We start from the raw sequence: 14868 nt of genomic DNA, 5'->3' as shown, positions 1-14868 counted from the left end.
ACACCTTCGAAGGTAGGGTCTGAATTTACACCATGTATGTTGTATGGAAACTTGAGCTGAAAAGATCAAACTGAAGACTTGTCAGAAGTGAGGACACCAGCGTAGGCAAAGGCCACATGTCTCTAGAGGGCCCTTCTGCACAGCAGATCGTACAAGAATTCCACAGAGGGGAGAGAAAACTCCACGGAACCTGAGCACAGAGTTAAAAATGTCAAGTGACCAGAGGAATGAAGGGGTCACCATTTTCAATAAACGGAATAATTAGTGACCAGGATTTTGAGTTATTAGAGCAAACTGGGAGAAACAAGAAATTAAGAGACTATAAAATTTGAACAAGGACCAAATAGAATTCCTAGAAATGAAAGAGTATAATCACAAAAATTAAAGCCTTATGGGAGTGTTTGAGTAACCCTTGGACATTCCAGAGTGTATTGGACATTCCAAGTAAACTTGGACATTCCAAGTAAACTTCTTGGACACTGTGTCTAGAGGGCGACCTGAAAATGAGAACTTGCTGTTCTTTTGCTAGCTCATCCCTTCCTGTGATTTACACCACAGAACCCCTGAGATGGCTTCATTCTGTCCTCATGCCCCTGAGTGAGTTTGTTTTGTTTGAGAAAAGTATTTCATAACCCCCTTTTTTACACCAAAAGTGTCATAATGGATTTATTGTTCACCTTCGTGATTTTCTATTTTATGATCACGCAATGAAAAAAAAATCACTTTTCTCCTCCCCCTTCATCTACAATGGCCCGAAGAACTGATTGATACTCAGAGACTCTGATTCCAAAGGATCATGGTACATATCCAGATGCTCAATCCCCTCTTCATGGGCTCAGAGCCACCGTGACCCCAGGATATCTGCTACCCTAGAAATCTCACAACAGAATAGTCTTCTGTGAATGTTAATTGTGCCCCAAGTTTCATTCTTCCTGCTGGCTTTGCCATTTCTTGGTGTAGATTTGAGTAATGATTCCAGCTTGGCATTTTACAATGAGACATTTTTAACTCCCTAATTTAAATTAATAAAAGAAGAAAAAAGGAAGAAGAAACTTATAAATACTTTAGTTAAAACAGGAAGACTAGCACAGTATCATTAAAAGTTAACACATTATTTTATCCCATTCTTTTTATAAACTAAATTTAAAGACAGGAAATCTTTCTTATTTATCTCTTTTCCCCATAAAGGCAGTATATATGTATTAGCTATTAAGGACACTTCTTAAAAGTTTTAAGTACTTCTGCACATCTACGCAAATAGAATGTTAGTGGCTCAATGCAACTCATCTGTCAGAATTCACTGGGACTAAATCCCCAATAACTGCTGCTTATATAACATCAGAATTTCTGTAAGTACAAAGATACCCCCGGGAGCCCCAACGGTTTTTTTCAAAAGTCTAGTCAAAATGTACTTGTTTGTTTTCCTACTTATTTATCTTTATACATACATGCATACACGAAGATAACAAACCAAATTACATTTCAAAGCCAGAACATGTTACAGATTATTTGCCATCGTGACCATTCTGAGAAGAGTCCTGCCCCAGCCCACCATGGAGAACAGGGACTGACAAAGCTGTCACTCTACCCAGAGACCCTCACAGATGTCAGGACTCCCCTCAGCCTTGGCTATGCACTTGTGCTAGAGCATGGCCCCAACAAGAAAGAAGACGAGAGGGACATCTCAGGGCCGGGCCATTGCAAAGAAAGCCAGGACAAGGGGGAAGCATGTGGAAGAGGAAGGTGGGGAGTGAGGGAGGAAGTGATCACATGTTCTAGCCAGCCTGCGGTGTCCAGGACAGGGACAGGCAAGTCTGGGGAGCCTAGCTCTCCTCTCCCTCTTGAAGGAACCTATAGCCTATGCTGGTTCCACAGGCACTTCCTGCGCATCCATGCCACACTGAGGACTGGACTCCTGCCTGTGCTCTTTGCATGGCTTCAGTGAGTCACCTGCAATCGTATCACCCTGGGGCCTGGGCCTCTGGCCCTGTCGTGAGCTCTGTGCCTTCGGTGTGCAGCCCCTTCTCCCTTCCTGACCACACTCAGCAGACCTCATAGCCTGGAAAGACCGGCACAGCACAGTTTTCTTCCATCGTTAATTCTACCTGGAGAGCATCTCTGCTAGAGTACGTGGGTGCGGAAAGCCGGCCATCACGGAGAACATTATTTCCCTCGAAATAATGGGGTAGTAGAAGGAGGGCATGTGGATGAGAAGGCACCCACCACTGTTACACAGATTCTTACAGCATCAGCACTTACAGGGCCTTGGAAATGCTGCCACCTCGTCAGTTTCTCAGGAGTCTGGGGATAAGTAACCCTAAGCTCTTGTACAAGTAATTTTTTGATAGTTATTTTTTAGAGCCATGATTTTTTTAAATGCTTCAAATCAGACTGGAAAAGAGTGACAATATTTAACACTTTGGGAAAAGAAGAGAAAAAAGATCCACTTTTCTTATTGTTCTTAGTATTTTTTGAACATTAAAATCTGTATACTTCTGTAAATGAGATGTGTCATAATCTAGTGTTGACTTGATTGTAGAATGTGGTAGATACTAGCTAGTCTATTTTATCATATTCCTTCAGTCATTTTCCCAAGACAATAGAATTGAAGGAACTCATTAGTAAACTGACAGTTGGGCATCAGTTTACTGATAAAAGGTCTAGAACTCAAGGATAATCAGTAGCTCTTCCAAATGAGGTATATAGTTATACATGCCTCCAACAGTCTCTTTTTAAAAACTGTTTTATCTTTTTCACTTAGAAAAAAAATCCCATAATCAATCTTTAGCAGTACCCCTAGTGTATGTCCATGAAGTCTGAGAATGGTTATCATAGGGTGGCCATGTGCACTTGTGGACTGAAGTCGACGACTGATTTCAACCTCCTCCTGCTGTGAATAAGCCACCGTAATCCATGGCAGTGCTCACATTTCTATAATGAAATTCCAAGAAATGACAACAAACTCCAGATGGATTTGGTCATCTTCTTGCCAGTATTATTGGAGAGGCTAAACCAGCCCAGCCTGCTAAATTTATTTAATTGCCTTAATGGGTTTTAATATTTTCAGGGTCTGAACAATTTTGGAAGGAGAAGCAGATGTTGTGTAATCACTATGAGCCTTTCAGGAGCTGCTGCTGAAATAATTGCAAATCAGGAACCACACAGTCAAAGGTGAACTTCACTCAAGTCAGTTCGGCGAAAATAAAGGTGGCTGGAAAGCTGTCTCACTTTTGTTTGTCTGCTCAACCCTCACATTTCAAAACTGGGACACAGATCATGTGAGGACGCCCAGGTGCACAGTGGCTGCATTGATTATGTTTCAGATTTTTGCCATTTGCTTAGCCATCCACAGTAATGGACAGCACCCCAGTAACTGTACTCACTTTGTGAAAGGAACAACACTGACTGGAGGAGAACACAAACAACAGTCTAGCTGTGGATACTTTATACTCTTCCAAGAAAGACTCTGAATGAGTATGTATAATGAAAGACTGAGTTTTTTCCAGAAACTTTGTAATATAGCTTGACAGGAAAAGTGATGCAGAATAATAACACTGTGAACAGTAACTGTGAAATTATAGAATGGTTTTAGTAATTTTAACATAATTATTAAGAAAAATACATTCTCAGGAAGACAAATAGTGGCTGATTATGAAATCTAAAAAAAGTATTTTGCGGGTGAGAAGAGAAAAATATCTTTTCAACTAGCAGTAACAAAGTATGCAAGGAGAGACCATTTGGGATCTCCACCTGTACTCAGGTTAACTAAAAAAGGTATATCCTCTTTTGTGTTGTTAGAAATTGTTAGTAAATATTGTCAAAATGACTGAACATCTACATTAAATTTATGATTGAACATTCCTAGAGTTTTAGTTAATCAAGTATCGGAATCAATTTCAGCTGTTTTTGTCTCTTAAACCCCACGTTCTACCCAACAGCCAGTCCTGTTACCGTACTTGCACAATGTAGCCAGGACCAAGCGCCATTCACCACCTCATGGTCTGCCTGGCTCACTGCCCTGTTGAACCCGAATGGTTGCCTTGGCCCCATCACTGGCCTCTTCAGGTTGAGTTCCCCAGCAGTCTATTCTCAACAAGAGTCAGCGTGATCTTTAATAGCCTCAGTCAGCATTTCACTCCCTAGTTCACATAATTCGTGTGGCCTTTCAGGATACACAGGGTAAATTTCAGAGTCTCATCCCCTGATGCTCGACCCCTCCCTGGGCTGCAGGTGCACTGCTCTCGGGTGCGCTCTGCCCTCCCCTCCAGGACGTGGAAGATGCTCTTCCAGCTGCCTGGGATTCTCTGCTTACATTTTATCCCCTGCTTGTTCACATCATCTGCTCGGTGAAGACCTCCCTCTACTGTATTTAGAACTGCATCTTTGACACTATGTATCTTGTTTTCATTTTTATCACCTTCTCAAGTATAATTGAAGGAATTTTTTGGTTCTTTGGTTAACTGTTGAGTTGAATTTACCAGTGTCTAAAGGGGCCTAGGCATGTTGTAGGGAATCAATAAATATCTGATGAATGAATGAAGGAATGAAAAATCCAACATGTTTACAATTTAGTTTCTTAATCATTTACTTAGATATAATATCAAAAGTGAATTTTAGTTGCCACCACTAGTTAAGAAAAGTTACCTGAAAATAATGAATTAAAATGGCTTCTATACTAACATTAATTTTGGCAGTCTCTGCAGAGCTTGCCTCACCAATCAGTTGAGAATGGTAAAGAAAACTGGAAATCTGTCTCTGATTTACATATAAAATGTAAGGAACACTTTCTTGGTAGCCAAAGCCTAGCTGGACCTGTAATTCATACACACCTGCCTTCTTTACCTAGTACTTTCCAATTCATATAAAAAAATAAACAACAAAAAGAAGGAAATTGAATCAGTGCTTACTCTTTGCATGACAAAGGGAAAGTATTCCTAAAAATCATGTATGCTTTCTTGAGTATCTGGTACAGCTATGGCACGAGGTTTGTGCTCTGAGTTAATTCTGGTGAAGAGTGAGTCAGATGTCGGGGGAGTGGAGAATGACGCTGGGACGTGCCGTCCTCTCTAACTTCCTGGGATTGAAGAGCCACAAGTGATTCCTCAAAACACGTAACTGGGAACCACACTCCTGTTTATAAGCTTGAACAAGCCAATGACGGAGGTCCTTGTGTCAATTTATTACTAAAAACACAAGCATAAGATAGAACAGTGGTTGTACAAAGAGCCAAAACAGCCAAAGCATAAATGATTAATCCCTTTATGAATTTATGGATATGTATATAACTGTACAATTTAAGGAATAGATAGATTCTCTTATACGTATATCTTATTTTTAAATTTTGTGCATAATGAACATGAGGGCGAGCCATGTTAGTGCACCATATACCAAAAATAAGATTATTATTTGAATGTGTTTTCTAACTTGGCCAGAAGCAATATAAGGTAATTACAGTACACTTGAAATGAAACGTTAAAGCGGGAGCATTTAAATTGGCAAAGCTATTATGTCGGACTTGTGTGATTAATCTTTGAGAGGAACAGCAAACAGATTTTTAATGAAGTGTAAATGGAGGACTAAGATTGATGGATAGTCCACACTTGCTGTCAAGACTGAGGAGTCTGCCAGTGCCAGGATGGAGGGCACCCACGCAGGGTCCGCCTGGCACGGAGGCAGAGTCTCCAGATGGTTAACTTCGTTGTCCTTTGCCTTGTGTTTCTTACACTGTGATCATTCATTTGCTGCAGACCAGAGTTAAGAAACACATAGATTGCAATTGTAGCAGCTCATTTCTTTGTTGACATCTGTAATTATTTAAACAAAACACTGCCTCATATAAGTTAGTTGCTTTCCAAGATCCCATTAATGGAGTTTATTTCTCATTTATATTTCTTTGTATTTTAATTTTTTGCTTCAGTTTCTGTGCTGACATTTTTCTACTCATAGCCTATTTCAATATCCTTATTATCCTGAAAAAATTAAATATAGTATTTGTTTCGCAAAGGCACCTGTAATGTCCGAAGACAAGAGCTTGGTCACGAATAGTGAATATGTCCACTGTCACTCAGGGAAACGGGCAGGGAAGAACAGGGAAGCCAGGAGGCAGCGAGACCAGCGGTCAAGTTGGAAGGAGATCTCTGATAGATATCGGTGCTTTGCATTTCTTTAAATCCAAAGTGAGTGCTAAGAAGCCAGGCCTAAAGGAAAGGAAGCCGGTCAACTGAGTCCTCTGCCTAAGTGGGGAGAAAGAGAAAAAAAAAACAAAATCTAGATTTGAACATTAGAACTGTGATCTCTCTAGTCCTCAGCTCTTGGTTCTTGGTCAGAATGTATGCCCTGCGGTACAAGTGGGCACAATGTACAGAAGTCTGTTTAGATGTGAGTGGATTGTAGTGAGGAGAGAGGCCACTGTTTCTCAGTAAGGACCCATCTCCATGACCCTCTTTGGAGGCCTTGGAACCACCTGCTGTGGTTGGAGTGTTTGTATCTGCCTCCTCACAATTCATATGTTAAAATCCTAACCCCTGTGTGCTGGTACAAATAAGGAAGTGGGGTCTTTGGGAGATGCTGAGGTCATGAGGGTGGGGCTCTCGTGAATGAGCTTAGTGCTTTTATAAAAGAGACCCCGGAGCTCCCTCACCCCTGTCACCCTGGGAGGATACAATGCGAAAGTCTGTGACCCAGAAAATGTTCCACCCATAACCGTGCGGCATCCTGCTCTCAGACTTCTAGCCTCCAGAAATGTGAGAAATAAATTTACATTGTTTTTCAATTATATTGTCTATTTTTTATAGTAGTCAGAATGACCTAAGACACCACCATACGCTGATCACCACCCGGAGTGTCAGTCACCTCCTACCCTTGTTTTCATCTGTCCCCTTTTGTTAATTCACACTACAGGACTCACTACAAACTGGGTATCAAACAACAATGATGCAGCCATACTAATATCACTTTATTCCTGTGTAAAATTTTAAGCTTTACCTAGAATTTATGTAGATATTACACAGTGACTCAGAAGCAGTGACTTAATTCTTGCTAATCTAAAATTATTTCTTGGAAAATAATTTCTCCAAACCTTGAGTACAAAAGTTTGAATTTTTACAAATGTCACTCAGTTTTTTCCTCATTTATAAAGAGTATTGGCCCACCTATGCAAAAATTCATTTTAGCTTTGAAATTCAATGATTTTATAATACTTGCTCATTACAACGAGAACATGCTCAGAATGAGTTAGGTCAACCACTTTTAGAGGATGGTGGTCACAGATTCCACAGTGACCTGGACATGTTGTCTCCGGGCTAGTCCACCCCAAGAAAAAGCCAATCATACAGCTCTTGAAGCTAGACTACCTAGAGACACACCTGGTTCCAAGGGCTAAGAGGTTCACGAGCAGTCTCAGACTCTGAATCTCAGTGGACCTACTCCCACCTGGCCTCCTTGGGTTTATTTCCACATTTAGTCTCAAGTGCTTGTAAAAGGGTTGAGTCTGGACCCAGTTGGGAACTGTTGCGCCTTCTGGCCTCTCTATGTATGTCCAAGTGCACATGCAGATGTGATTCACTTGTTTATTTGTGTATATTCACCCAACACATACTTATTGAGTGATATTTTTATTCCACAAACTTCTAGGGCTTGAGTTTCAGCAACAAACAAAGTTAATAAAGTGTCTGCCTTTATGAAGTTCACGCCTAGTAGGAGGAGGAGGAAAATGAGGAAGCATAAGGAACAATGAACAAGAACAAGGCGGGGGAGAGAGATGGGAGGGTGCCATTGTATAGGGAAGAGTCAGCTAAGGTGACTAGGTGTTTGAGCAGAAGAACCCTACAGAATGAAGAGAGGGAGTGAGCAAGCCCTGTCTGAAGGGAAGGTACCGGGAGCAGCAAATGGAAAGACCCTGAGGAACTTGCCTGGAATAATGGCCTGAGTGAGGCCAGATCCAGGAACAGGTAGAAAAATCCAGAGAGGCCACCTTTGGGGGTATAACATTAATCAATTAATGGGGACAGCATAGTAGATAACAGTAGAAAGTATATGTTTTAGGTTCTCATATACAAACATGTTTCTCAGTATTGAAATGCAAGTGAAATATAGCATCTCAACATTTAGGTTATTCCAGTGTAAATTAAATTTAGAAATTGGTTGAACAATTGAAGAAACAGACAATGAAGCTTTTATATTCTGTGCATTTCTTCTGCTAAATTGCTTTCTTAGGTGATTCACTCTTTATTCCTTCTTAGATGATTGTTTCCTGAAAAAACGTTTCCTCTGAGAGAGGCGAGGCAGGAGCCTCTCAGCAGGCTGTGGGTGGGGGGTGCCAGGGTCTCACCTGCCTGAAGAGGCCTTCTGACTGTACTTGTAGGATGCACTGTTGGGGGCAGAACGTGCTAGAAGCAAGACCATTAAATCTGTTTTCAAAAAGGCTTACAGTTCTGTCCATTTCAGTTGAGTGATCTTGTCAAAATGGTGGTAAATATTATTATTTGAGAAAGTTCACCCTCACTAAAATTCTAAGCATGAACTTTACAGTATAGAAATGTCATTTTATCAGATTTCTTGAGATATTAACCCTCAGGCCCTTTACCTGTACACAGACCACAAGGTTTGTGAAAAGGAAAAGAATGATGTAGAATCTGAATATGTTTGTAGGTGATTGCAACATGACATTGACCTAAGCATATGTGTAAGTCATCAAACATTAAACAGGAATACAATATTGGCTAAATGCACTCTAGCAAGTGTACACATGACCTCTTCCATGTATGTTTGAAGTTATATTAGAAAACATTTATTTTGCATTTTTAAATGAAATATCTTTTGATATCTTTCTGTAAGTTCTGGTATTTGTGATATGTGGAGAAGAGGTACCTTTCTTGTCTTGTGGAGAAGCAGAACTATCTGGAAACATTTTCCATGCGGGAGCAGGGGTCTTCAGCAGTGTATGCTCAGGAAGCACGTGAAAGTTGGGCCACTTTAAGTCTAACACCTTCTTGTTGTTTCTCCTCTGGGCTTTCTTAAAAGTACAAAAAAAAAGGATGAATACCTTTATCTTTCAAAATATCTTTAATAAGACAAAGCTCTGATTTGCCAAGAGGAACGTTTTATGATGTGGTTTTTGTATGTAGGTCACTACTTATTTTTCTACATAAAGTGACAAACTTAAGACTGACACATTATTTACAGAGATAAAATTTCAATGAAAATCTCGGACTCTGGTCATATTTTCATGACAGAGTTCTCTTGATCACCAGCAGCCTTTATTTCTTCCTGTGACAAATCTTTGAGTTAAACCAGCACTACTGTCTCTACTATACAGGTGAACAGAGTGAGTTGGAGCAGTGAGGGGGCTCACCCCCTAGTCCTTCGGGTGAAGAGCTAGTTCTCGGAATCCAGGAACCCAGTGTTTTCTACGGTGTGCATGAATCACTAAACCCAAATGATCTTTGCAAAATTGAAGTTCTTGGAATCGTGCTAATATTTTAATGTGGTCTTATATCACATTCTTTATTCTCTCCACAATGAAAATCTTAAATCTGATCTCCTGGATGTAGGTGTAGGTAAAATAAAAATAAGATAAATAAAAGTTAGGAACAGGAGAACCAGCATTCGAAAAAGTGAAACCCGCTGGTTTACAGCAGGAGTTCTAAGAAACTTCTCTATGTTAATGTGCCCGTGATTCTCCAAGAAGAAAGCGGGGCCTGTACCGTGTTCCCCAAGTGCACATGGCCGTGTCAGGGAGCACCTGCTAATGTCCTGCAGAAAATTCTTTCCCTGGTCCCAGTCAGAGAAATCAGGAACTAGGAGTCAGGATTTGCTCTCTTTGGTTGCCTTCCCAGGCTTTCACCTGTATCTGCTCGGATACTGAAATTGTTATTAAGGGAATTCCTCATCCACAGATCTGCCCAGAAGCCTCCCACCCGTGACGCTTCTGTGGAAAGGCACTTTAGGACAACTTATCCCTGGTTATATTTCCTGGGTCACAGGGTTCCCAGTTTTCTCATGTCACTCAGAATCCAGCAGCTACGCAGGGCTTCGCTCCTACCACGGGATGTTTAGACTCCACCACCCATGCTTCCATCCATACGTCCGTGCTAGGTTATAGAACAGCTCTCATAGAACTTACCAGGTAAGTTTCCACAAAGATGCACTCTCCTTCTCTTATGGATCCACAGTCACATTTTTGAGCTTTGAGGTCAGCAAATTCTCAGGGATTTCCCTGACTATACACATTGGTAAAGACTGGAGAGAATGAAGGGTCAAAGGTCGAAGGACTTAATAAAATGCTACTTATTAACCACTAACTTGATAATGCCAGACTTTTTGGCTCTTCACATGTATTTACTCATTTAATCTTACAGATCTTTTAAGTACATAGTCTTATCATGACATAAAAACATGCTCAGCTAGTAAATTACAGAACTGGAATAGGGTTGAAGTCCAGGGATTAGATTCCAGAGACCACACAAGTAGCAGGGGGTTGTTTTGCCTCTCATCAGTTACATGATTGCTAAGTTTCTAAGGGAGACAGGAATATGATGGTTACAATCAGAGAGATTACAATGGACTCCAGTAGGCTGCTGAAATAGGATGGAAGCAGACATCCCAGCAGTGGAGATGGGAAAGGAATGAAAGGGCCATGTTTTGGGGTCTTGGAGTCATCCACAATGAGGGCAAGAATCTGTTCTGAGAGATGTTATGAAGTAAAACAAGTGCATAAATAGACAGATGGCCCAACATGCCTGTATTTGGGAATGATAAAGTAGGACTACCTCAGAGCTACAAATTCATTACTTCTTCTTTATCAATGAAGAATTGATGAGTGCTTTGATTTATCAAAAAGATAAAGTGTAAAGAATCCCAACTGTGGAATCTACAGTCCTAACACCATCACTAACTATCTCTGTGACCTGAAACAAAGGATGTTACCAATTTTGATCTTAAAAATGTGGATAATGCTATGCAGGATGTCATATGAATTAATGTGATGATCTTTCAATTATCATGCAAATATAATGTGGTGAATTAATATTATTACTCCATTGTGGGCTGATATATATAGCAATTCTGCTCCTAGAAAATTTTAAGTTTTGAGATTATCTATACAAAATAATTTCTAGACCTTTACTTTGAATAATAGCTTTGGAAAATATAATTTATGATAAAATTTCAATCAGTAGACTATATTTAAGACTGCCCCCTCCAGGCACTGGGGTTGGAACGTAGGAGTACGCAATCAAGGGCACATGAAGCATTTTCTCTGCTCATCTGTTTCGCAGCATTCTGCCAGGTCATCACACCTGTGCCTAGACCCTGGTGTCAGATTATACATCTACTGCATATAACTTCCAGTGTCTGTGAATCGAGTGTTGAGTAAAGCAGGAAGGTTTTCATAAAGTGAGTGTCTGTTACACACTCACCACACCCCGTGTGGCACAGCAAGCACACAGGGCCAGCGTACTTTTATATGGCTAAAACCAACACTGTCTCCTTGATGCAGGGAGAGAAACCAAATACAATCCTTCTTCCCTGGGGGCACATCAAGAAGTAGCAGAACCCATTAAAATCTATTGCCCAGATGATTGAATTAGAATCTAAATGAGTGATGGTAATAAGTGTGCCTTTGCCCAAGTGGGTAAAGACTAAAATACAATTTGCTGTATTGTGGATGCTGTACTGTGCAAAGACTAATTCATAATAGTGGATAAGAGATCCCATTGTCTTTAATTGTATTAATTTAGTAGCATTCATTCATTCTGGCATATGAGAGGTTTTATTTTTCCAGAATAAATAAATAGATAACTAGATAAATAAATAAAAAGTTCCCATCGCCAGTGGGAAAGATTTATGCTGACAGATCTAATAGCGGTAGTAATCTTGTGCTGTTTCTCAAACGCGCCTGAGCAAGCAGTCTTGGTTTGGATGGAAAGCAAAATGCTAAACTCCTATTATATATGATCACTTTAATTCTGAGCAGAACAAACCTTCCTTGATAAGCATTAGTTACCATTATTTAAAGTATAAAGTCATCTTTTCTCATGCCCTTATTTTCTCTCCTGTTAGAAATGGATGATCACTTCTTGAATGACAAAATGATTGATTTTTTCAACCAACACATCAAAAACTGAAAGGCAAAAAGGAGGAAGGAAGGAGGGAGTAATGATTCCCACAGAACTTTCTAAGCTGTCTCCAGAAAGAGACTTTAAAGGTCACCTCTTGCTATTTAATTTGAAATTCCCAATGGATTCCTAGAAATCTAAATTAAGATCAGTCTCATCATGAGAGAGTAGGGCAGGCCACCTCTGTGGCAGGCAATGTGCTTCACAAAAATAATCATATTTTGGATAAATTATTTCCACTGACAATGGGAGGATCGTGGTCACTATATGTGTACCCTGTGAGAGAGTTAACAAGAAAAAATTAGAAGGGATCCCAAAACAGTGTTACCATCACTGTAGCTGGCGAAATAAACAGGGTTCTGTACACCAGCTTCACCTTGGGAACCGACAGAGAACATAATACTGATTTTCTCTTCCTTCTCTTCTGCATCTGAATAAAACAGCTTTTAAGTCCACTAGAGTTCAGTTTTCAGTGTTCCAACTGGCTTTTGTTACTACCAGTGTTTGAATAGTTTAAAGGACCTGCACCAAGTGTTTCTGCTAAATTTACCAAAAAAAGCAGATGTTGATACCTACCCCGTCCAGCTTCAGCCTTGTACAAGTTACATTCCTCTAGCCTCGATGTCATGATGCAAGAAAAAGGACTTAAATTATTTACCAGCATTCAATTTCCAAACACTTAGAAAATCTCTCCTATTTGTCAGAAAGAATCTAAAAGATTACTCTTCTCAAAAAAAGAAAAAGCACCAAGCTGTCTGTTATAGGTATTCTATTACATTATATCTGAAGAGTGTAGAGTGTGGACATATCAGAAGATTTCTTGAAGCAGAGAATACATTTGATTTGAATATATATGAATTGATTCAGAGTATATAAAAGAAAGTAAATATTATGTTAATCATATTTTATTGTATCTTTCTAAGCAGAATCTGAAGGTCATCTAAGAAGTGTTTTAGAGAATATGGAGAGGAACAAATTAAGTAATATATGTCCAAACAGTTCATTCTATAGCTACTTTTAAATATATATTGAAGCCTTTTACTTGTGAATGCTGATAAGCTAAATTTTTATTTACAACAGTATTTCATAGGAAAATGGGTCTCAATTCTCCATAAAACTATTTTACTCCTATTTAGTAAAAAGTTGCATTTCATCATGTATTAAATGACTTTCAAGCAAAGTACTATAAATCTGGCAAAAACAAATGATCTTCAAAAGGGAGACCACAGGTGTGTGTGTAGAAGAAAACAAGGAGGCATGTTATCTTTTTACCTAAAGTAAAAGAAAATGCTTCAAACTGCACATGACTTACCATAAGCCATGCCATTCCCAGAGCTTAGAGCATTGCAGGACATTCAGAAAGAAATTGTGATTAGGTCTAAATGAATCTAGAAATGATATAGTTTCACATCCTTATAGTGTCCTTTCTCCAAAGGGAGTTAAAATGTTTTGCAAAATATTGGGATAGTGCTGTGGCTGTTGATGGCATGGCTTTTAGTGTTAGCCATCAGATGTGGTATTAGCTATCACCGATCCCATGTTGGCACATTAACTCATGATGGTATTGAAGATTTAATAGTAGGGCAGTTGTGTCTGAGTAAGAAGCCATGTTTTAGGAGGAGGCATAGTAGAGAGGGCACAAGATTTCAGGTCACTCGGATCGGGGTTTAAACTTCAATTTCTTTGGAACTGTCTAGCTCTGTGGTGAGTCACTTCAATTCCCTACTGTGGGAAAAGGAGGTGATGGCACTCACCTCTCAGAGTGATTGACAGAGTCCCTGTTGTTCATGTAAAGCACCTGAAATGCGCAGGGACTCATCATTGGCAGCTGTTGATGACTAGGAGGTAAGATTTCCTCCCGGAATTTCTTCAGCCCAAAGTTGATCAATGTAACATACATATATTATGATGAAGTGTATATGAAGTGCACATATGAGTGCATAAATAAACATATGCACTTCAAACAAATATATGCACATATTCTGTGTGTTTCCAACTATAAAATTCATCAAGTTTGCATTTACATAAACTATTTCAAAAGAAGTTTAGGTATTATGTCTGAGCATTTTTTCTTCCTGCAATTAGCCAATATTGTATAAATTACTGGATACAGATCAAAATGTTTGCTGGTATAACAAGATATAGAGAATAGATGGGTAGAAAGAACAGAACTCCAAATAATCTCATGTCAGTCAGCATATTCCTATATTTTGCTTTTTTTGAAAAATATGCATTGAATAGATGTTGTTGTCCAATGGCATTCATTACTGAAAGCCAAAACTAAGTTCTTTAAGTGTCAGCTGATTTGAACTGTAGAAAGTGAATTTCCTGTGGAAGGGAGCAACTTGACACCGATTTCTCAGCTACTCCCTATCCATCAGTGTCTCCATTCACACATTTGTTTTTGAGTTCTCTAATAAAATTGTTTAAATGACATGACCTAAAATGTTTGCATTTTGCAAAAACTTAAGATTTCCTAGCATTTCAAAAGGTTTAAATCATGTTAGTTTAGGGAGGGACAATTTATCTTTGAAAACCCACAAAACTTTTATTTTTATTTTGGGGTATATTTTTCCATAGCAGCTCAATTTCCCTTGGTAGAACATGAAATGCCTTTCTATTTACCAGTATATTCTCTTCATTAATTCAAAGGCTTGCAATAAAACTGTAGCAGCCATAACAGTTGAAAGACTGGGATACAAAAAGCAAATATTGAATTCCATTTGTTCTTTTTATTGATGTCCTATAGCCT

The 14868-nt window shown here is 39.4% G+C and overlaps 1 protein-coding gene and 1 long non-coding RNA gene across 4 annotated transcripts in view; one reads left to right on the top strand and one right to left on the bottom strand.

The window, feature by feature from the left end:
• CTNND2 (catenin delta 2) overlaps positions 1-14868 on the top strand; it is an 830908-nt gene that overhangs the window by 379007 nt on the left and 437033 nt on the right. The window lies entirely within an intron of this gene.
• LOC123824853 lies at positions 5935-10226 on the bottom strand. Its single transcript, XR_006786773.1, has 3 exons — positions 10124-10226; positions 8869-9013; positions 5935-6233 (listed from the first exon to the last, which is right to left on the bottom strand). It is a non-coding gene; the product is annotated as an uncharacterized LOC123824853 (long non-coding RNA).

Source organism: Phyllostomus hastatus, unplaced genomic scaffold (assembly GCF_019186645.2).
Source record: "Phyllostomus hastatus isolate PE091 unplaced genomic scaffold, TTU_PhHast_1.1 phas_contig_58, whole genome shotgun sequence".
In the NCBI taxonomy this organism is placed as follows: Eukaryota; Metazoa; Chordata; class Mammalia; order Chiroptera; family Phyllostomidae; genus Phyllostomus; species Phyllostomus hastatus.
Note: the sequence above shows the minus strand (reverse complement) of the source record. Positions and strands in the feature narration are given on the sequence as shown.